We start from the raw sequence: 8137 nt of genomic DNA, 5'->3' as shown, positions 1-8137 counted from the left end.
CGGAATTTAGGAAACTTGTGTTAATGGTTGAGAAATTGCTTAAATAGCTAGAATTCGATCTTGTGGGCCTATGTTAACTAGTTCTTACTTCATTTAACTAGTTTGGGATTGTTCGGCTCCGAATTGAGGGCTTGGACTTGTTCTTGGTATTTGGAAGTGCACTTTGGAGCGAGGTGAGTCTCCTTTCTAACCTTATAAGAGGGAATTGTCCCCATAGGTATAATAATTGCGTAATTGCTACTAAATGCGGGGGCTACGTACGCACTAGGTGACGAAAGTCCTTGCGTAGCTACTATGATGTTAACTGTCCAGGTAGTCTAGGACCCACATCATGCCTTATTTGAGAATATCTCTATATTTTCTTGCTAATGTGATCACGTAGGATATGCTAGAGACTTGGAAAGGAATAAAGGTGAACATGTATACTTGTTGAACCCTTGTAAGAATTTATTGAATATAAATGCGCCTTCGTGTGTATTCTTGATGTTTCACGATATTTATGGAGCGGGCCGATCGCCTTGGTATAAATAGATGCATCTATGGTTTGCGCTGTTCGACCCTCGGCAGTGCACAATTTATTTTCTGTTGGAGCGGGTCGTCGACCTCGGCACAATGTGCGCATGATATCTATGTGAAAGCTTATACACGATTTGTTATGCTAATACTTCGAAATGAAAATAGCTAACTGGAATATTGTTAAGAACATGATTTTACCTCTTGGTATAAACTGTTGATTAATAGTGACCCACATTCTTAGCATAACACTTTATTATTTTATTTGACCCTAGTAAGTATCAAGTCGACCTCTCGTCTCTACTTCTTCGAGATTAGACGGAATACTTACTAGGTACATATTGTTTATGTGCTCATACTACACTTCTGTACTTAATTGTACAGGATCTGAGGCAGGTACATCTGGCTATCAGTCTGGTGCACGCCCCTGATTCATAAACCGAGACTTCCACGGTGAGCTGCTTCCTTCATATACCGTTCAGCAGCCGGATGGAGTCTTTTCTTACGTTTGCTGTCTTTTCTATCTCAGACAGTAGGATAGAGATATTCTTTTGTATATTCTACTAGATGTCTATTACTTGTGACACCAGGTCTTGGCACACACTCGAGTAGAAACTTATTTTTGGGTTGTATTATCACTTTGGTACAGTATTGATCATTTCCTATCTCAACTTTAAACCAGAGGATATGTTGCGCTTAATTTTGGTAAAAGTAAAATGAGAACTTAATTATACTTCCGCATCGGCTTGCCTGACAGTGGTGTCGGGCGCGATCATGACCTATTCTGAAAATGGGTCGTGACATATTAGTATTAATATTAGTATTAGTGTTAATATTGATAAATTATTATTATTATTATTATTATTATTACTATTATCGCTATTATTATTATTATTCTTGGTACTATTATTATTATTATTATTTTATCACTACCACTATTATTATTACTATTCTTGTTGTTAGTATTATTAGTATTACTAATTCATTATACTATTACTATTGCTACATTTGTTATTGTTAATAATATTACTATTCCTACTAATAAATTTTTTAAATTTTTTTATTATATAATACATTCGGAAGACTTATTAAGTCTAATAAAGAAGCACATCAAATAGAAGAAAGGAATCCAAACCAAGTCCAAAATACCCACTGATTTCGGCCCATTGAAATAGGTTGTTTGAATTTTAACACCCCTAAAAGTCTTGCATTTCGGCCCAGAACAGTAACCCAATTCACAGGGCCCAACTGATTTCTTTCCCTCACCTAACAGCAAAACCTAAAAAATAAATTAGGTCATATTTGTTTCTTCTAAGAAGCAACAACCACATCTCTTTCTTTCCTTTCCATTTTTTGATCGATTTTGTACCTCTCCTCACCATCACATGACTTTGTTTAACCATTTTCATGAAAGTTTCAGGAGCTACTTGAAGCTATTTTGTTCTCTTCCTCAAGTCAAAAATTTTCACAAAGATCCGTTGGAAGACAAGAGAGGGTCACGGGTTCCTTACCCCTTTTCTTTGTTCATCCATCTATGTCAGTCCCTTTTTCTGCTATCTTGCATCACGATTTTGACCTCTCACAACGACTATTTCTCAAAATTTGAAGTTTGCAAAATCCCGCCCAAACATGAACCCTAGATCTACATCCCCTATAAATACTCACATCCGGGTGGGTTTAGACAGGTTGGAGCCGCCGCTCGAACACTACTGTAAACACCACTATTCTTCTTACTCTTATCACTCTTCTCGTCTCTCAGAAACTCTCAGAAAGAGCTTTCAAACTTTATTTACTATCTCAGTGTACTTTAGCCGCAATAGAGGTGCTCGAACCCATTCGATTCGAGGTTCGGATCTGTTCATAACGAGAGAGTAGATTCGAGGTCGAAGCTATGGTTCGGTGCACTACAAGAGGTAATATTCAACCCCGTTCTATTTCTTTTCTCTTTTTTGCGAAGCTATGGTTCGGTGCACTACAAGAGGTAATATTCAACCCCGTTCTATTTCTTTTCTCTTTTTGTTAAAAAATGTTGTATTTAAGAATCATGTTTTAGACTTTAATTATCTTAAAAATGCATTCCTGAAATTCTAGATAAAGATGTGTTTAGAAATCATGCTCTTAGGAATTTATATTTTGATCCTATGGCGTTTGACTCGTGTCCATATTATTTGTTCTATAGAGTACATTTGCTGACTTTAGAAACTGATTTGGTGTCTATTTTGTGCTTGAAATGCAGAAATGTGTGTGTCATTTTCTCCAATACTCTGATTTATTTTATTTTTCTTTTGTTGTTAATAAGACAACTTGGAATAAGTTGCGACTCTTTTTCTATTCTATCCTGCTACAAGCATAAGTGAACTTTATGTTAGAATTCTTAGATGACATGTTATACACCATGACTTTATATCGGCTTATTGGTTTTAAAATATTTTGTTTGAAACCAACTTTAACTAACTGAAATACATGTTGTCTTATGAATATTATGTCTTCATGCTCTTTTTTGATATTTGGTTTAAGTGTTGGTATCTTTGATCAATGTGTAAAAATGACTTTAAATTGATGTGGAATATATCCTTCTCCGCTTATTGAATTAGCTTAAATCACTTTATTATACAGGATCTGAGGCAGGTACATCTGACTATCAGTCTGGTGCACGCCCCTGATTCATAAACCGAGACTTCCACGGTGAGCTGCTTCCTTCCTATGCCGTTCAGCAGCCGGATGGAGTCTTTTCTTACTTTTGCTGTCTTTTCTATCTTAGACAGTAGGATAGAGATATTCTTTTGTATATTCTACTAGATTTCTATTGCTTGTGATACCAGGTCTTGACACACACTCGAGTAGAAACTTATTTTTGGGTTGTATTATCACTTTGGTACAGTATTGATCATTTCCTATCTCAACTTTAAACCGGAGGATATGTTGCGCTTAATTTTGGTAAAAGTAAAATGAGAACTTAATTATACTTCCGCGTCGGCTTGCTTGACAGTAGTGTCGGGCGCCATCATGACCTATTCTGAAAATGGGTCGTGACATATTAGTATTAATATTAGTATTAGTGTTAATATTGATAAATTATTATTATTATTATTATTATTATTATTATTATTATTACTACTACTACTACTACTATTATCGCTATTATTATTATTATTATTCTTGGTACTATTATTATCATTATTTTATCACTACCACAATTATTATTACTATTCTTGTTGTTAGTATTATTAGTATTACTAATTCATTATACTATTTCTATTGCTACAATTGTTATTGTTAATAATATTACTATTCCTACTAATAATTTTTTTAAATTTTTTTATTATATAATACATTCGGAAGACTTATTAAGTCTAATAAAGAAGCACATCAAGTAGAAGAAAGGAATCCAAACCAAGTCCAAAATACCCACTGATTTCGGCCCATTGAAATAGGTTGTTTGAATTTTAACACCCCTAAAAGTCTTGCATTTCGGCCCAGAACAGTAACCTAATTCACAGGGCCCAACTGATTTCTTTCCCTCACCTAACATCAAAGCCTAAAAAATAAATTAGGTCATATTTGTTTCTTCTAAGAAGCAACAACCACATCTCTTACTTTCCTTTCCATTTTTTGATCGATTTTGTACCTCCCCTCACCATCACATGACTTTGTTTAACCATTTTCATGAAAGTTTCAGGAGCTACTTGAAGCTATTTTGTTCTCTTCCTCGAGTCAAAATTTTTCACAAAGATCCGTTGGAAGACAAGAGAGGGTCACAGGTTCCTTACCCCTTTTCTTTGTTCATCCATCCATGTCAGTCCCTTTTTCTGCTATCTTGCATCACAATTTTGACCTCTCACAACGACTATTTCTCAAAATTTGAAGTTTGCAAAATCCCGCCCAAACATGAACCCTAGATCTACATCTCTTATAATACTCACATCCGGGTGGGTTTAGATAGGTTGGAGCCGCCGCTCGAACACTACTGTAAACACTACTATTTTTCTTACTCTTATCACTCTTCTCGTCTCTTAGAAACTCTCAGAAAGAGCTTTCAAACTTTATTTACTATCTCAGTGTACTTTAGCCGCAATAGAGGTGCTCGAACCCATTCGACTCGAGGTTCGGATCTATTCATAACGAGAGAGTAGATTCGAGGTCGAAGCTCTGGTTCGCTTCACTACAAGAGGTAATATTCGACCCCATTCTGTTTCTTTTCTCTTTTTGTTAAAAAATGTTGTATTTAAGAATCATGTTTTAGACTTTAATTATCTTAAAAATGCATTCCTGAAATTCTAGATAAAGATGTGTTTAGAAATCATGCTCTTAGGAATTTATATTTTGATCCTATGGTGTTTGACTCGTGTCCATATTATTTGTTCTATAGAGTATATTTGCTGACTTTAGAAACTGATTTGGAGTCTATTTTGTGCTTGGAATGCAGAAATGTGTGTGTCATTTTCTCCAATACTCTGGTATATTTTATTTTTCTTTTGTTGTTAATAAGACAACTTGGAATAAGTTTCGACTCTTTTTCTATTCTATCCTGCTACAAGCATAAGTGAACTTTATGTTAGAATTCTTAGATGACATGTTATACACCATGACTTTGCATCGGCTTATTGGTATTAAAATGTTTTGTTTGAAACCAACTTTAACTAACTGAAATACATGTTGTCTTATGAATATTATGTCTTCATGCACTTCTTTGATATTTGGTTTAAGTGTTGGTATCTTTGATCAATGTGTAAAAATGACTTTAAATTGATGTGGAATATATCCTTCTCCGCTTATTGAATTAGCTTAAATCACTTTATTGTACATGATCTGAGGCAGGTACATCTGGCTATCAGTCTGGTGCACGCCCCTAATTCATAAACCGAGACTTCCACGGTGAGCTGCTTCCTTCCTATGCCGTTCAGCAGCCGGATGGAGTCTTTTCTTACTTTTACTGTCTTTTCTATCTCAGACAGTAGGATAGAGATATTCTTTTGTATATTCTACTAGATGTCTATTACTTGTGACACCAGGTCTTGGCACACACTCGAGTATAAACTTATTTTTGGGTTGTATTATCACTTTGGTACAATATTGATCATTTCCTATCTCAACTTTAAACCGGAGGATATGTTGCACTTAATTTTGGTAAAAGTAAAATGAGAACTTAATTATACTTCCGCGTCGGCTTGCCTGACAGTGGTGTCGGGCGCCATCATGACCTATTCTGAAAATGGGTCGTGACATATTAGTATTAATATTAGTATTAGTGTTAATATTGATAAATTATTATTATTATTATTATTATTATTATTATTATTATTATTATTATTACTACTACTATTATCGCTATTATTATTATTATTCTTGGTACTATTATTATCATTATTTTATCACTACCACTATTATTATTACTATTCTTGTTGTTAGTATTGTTAGTATTACTAATTCATTATACTATTACTATTACTACAATTGTTATTGTTAATAATATTACTATTCTTACTAATATTTTTTTTAATTTTTTTTATTATATAATACATTCGGAAGACTTATTAAGTCTAATAAAGAAGCACATCAAATAGAAGAAAGGAATCCAAACCAAGTCCAAAATACCCACTGATTTCGGCCCATTGAAATAAGTTGTTTGAATTTTAACACCCCTAAAAGTTTTGCATATCGGCCCAGAACAGTAACCCAATTCACAGGGCCCAACTGATTTCTTTCCCTCACCTAACAGCAAAGCCTAAAAAATAAATTAGGTCATATTTGTTTCTTCTAAGAAGCAACAACCACATCTCTTACTTTCCTTTCCATTTTTTGATCGATTTTGTACCTCCCCTCACCATCACATGACTTTGTTTAACCATTTTCATTAAAGTTTCAGGAGCTACTTGAAGCTATTTTGTTCACATCCTCGAGTCAAAAATTTTCACAAAGATCCGTTGGAAGACAAGAGAGGGTCACGGGTTCCTTACCCCTTTTCTTTGTTCATCCATCCATGTCAGTCCCTTTTTCTGCTATCTTGCATCACAATTTTGACCTCTCACAACGACTATTTCTCAAAATTTGAAGTTTGCAAAATCTCGCCCAAACATGAACCCTAGATCTACATCTCCTATAAATACTCACATCCGGGTGGGTTTAGACAGGTTGGAGCCGCCGCTCGAACACTACTGTAAACACCACTATTTTTCTTACTCTTATCACTCTTCTCGTCTCTTAGAAACTCTCAGAAAGAGCTTTCAAACTTTATTTACTATCTCAGTGTACTTTAGCCGCAATAGAGGTGCTCGAACCCATTCAACTCGAGGTTCGGATCTGTTCATAATGAGAGAGTAGATTCGAGGTCGAAGCTCTGGTTCGCTGCACTACAAGAGGTAATATTTGACCCCGTTCTGTTTCTTTTCTCTTTTTGTTAAAAAATGTTGTATTTAAGAATCATGTTTTAGACTTTAATTATCTTAAAAATGCATTCCTGAAATTCTAGATAAAGATGTGTTTAGAAATCATGCTCTTAGGAATTTATATTTTGATCCTATGGTGTTTGACTCGTGTCCATATTATTTGTTCTATAGAGTACATTTGCTGACTTTAGAAACTGATTTGGAGTCTATTTTGTGCTTGGAATGCAGAAATGTGTGTGTCATTTTCTCCAATACTCTGGTATATTTTATTTTTCTTTTGTTGTTAATAAGACAACTTGGAATAAGTTGCGACTCTTTTTCTATTCTATCCTGCTACAAGCATAAGTGAACTTTATGTTAGAATTCTTAGATGACATGTTATACACCATGACTTTACATCGGCTTATTGGTTTTAAAATGTTTTGTTTGAAACCAACTTTAACTAACTGAAATACATGTTGTCTTATGAATATTATGTCTTCATGTTCTTCTTTGATATTTGGTTTAAGTGTTGGTATCTTTGATCAATGTGTAAAAATGACTTTAAATTGATGTGGAATATATCCTTCTCCGCTTATTGAATTAGCTTAAATCACTTTATTGTACAGGATCTGAGGCAGGTACATCTGGCTATCAGTCTGGTGCACGCCCCTGATTCATAAACTGAGACTTCCACGGTGAGCTGCTTCCTTCCTATGCCGTTCAACAGCTGGATGGAGTCTTTTCTTACTTTTGCTGTCTTTTCTATCTCAGACAGTAGGATAGAGATATTCTTTTGTATATTCTACTAGATGTCTATTACTTGTGACACCAGGTCTTGGCACACACTCGAGTAGAAACTTATTTTTGGGTTGTATTATCACTTTGGTACAGTATTGATCATTTCCTATCTCAACTTTAAACCGGAGGATATGTTGCGCTTAATTTTGGTAAAATTAAAATGAGAACTTAATTATACTTCCGCGTCGGCTTGCCTGACAGTGGTGTCGGGCGCCATCATGACCTATTCTGAAAATGGGTCGTGACATATTAGTATTAATATTAGTATTAGTGTTAATATTGATAAATTATTATTATTATTATTGTCGCACCTCCTTCTTCCGCACCCGCGGGGCGCGTAGGGAGTTTTCTCCAATTGAAGGACAGTCGAAACGAGACTTGTTTATTTGTTTCAGAGTCGCCACCTGGGAATTTTAAGGCGTCCCAAGTCACCGGTTTTAATCCCTGAATCGAGGAGA

The 8137-nt window shown here is 34.9% G+C and overlaps 1 long non-coding RNA gene across 2 annotated transcripts; it reads left to right on the top strand.

Annotated features, from left to right (window-relative positions):
* Positions 1-901: 901 nt before the first annotated feature.
* On the top strand, positions 902-7801 carry LOC104247572 (uncharacterized). Of its 2 annotated transcripts, XR_011405207.1 has the most exons (7): positions 902-966; positions 1928-2426; positions 3130-3198; positions 4187-4684; positions 5332-5388; positions 6374-6872; positions 7508-7801. It is a non-coding gene; the product is annotated as an uncharacterized lncRNA (long non-coding RNA). The 2 variants fall into 2 exon arrangements; XR_011405208.1 differs by lacking the exons at positions 902-966; positions 1928-2426 and adding an exon at positions 2466-2494 and having other exon boundaries at positions 3130-4684.
* Positions 7802-8137: the final 336 nt, after the last annotated feature.

This window comes from Nicotiana sylvestris, chromosome 2, assembly GCF_000393655.2.
Source record: "Nicotiana sylvestris chromosome 2, ASM39365v2, whole genome shotgun sequence".
NCBI classification, from domain to species: domain Eukaryota; kingdom Viridiplantae; phylum Streptophyta; class Magnoliopsida; order Solanales; family Solanaceae; genus Nicotiana; species Nicotiana sylvestris.
Note: the sequence above shows the minus strand (reverse complement) of the source record. Positions and strands in the feature narration are given on the sequence as shown.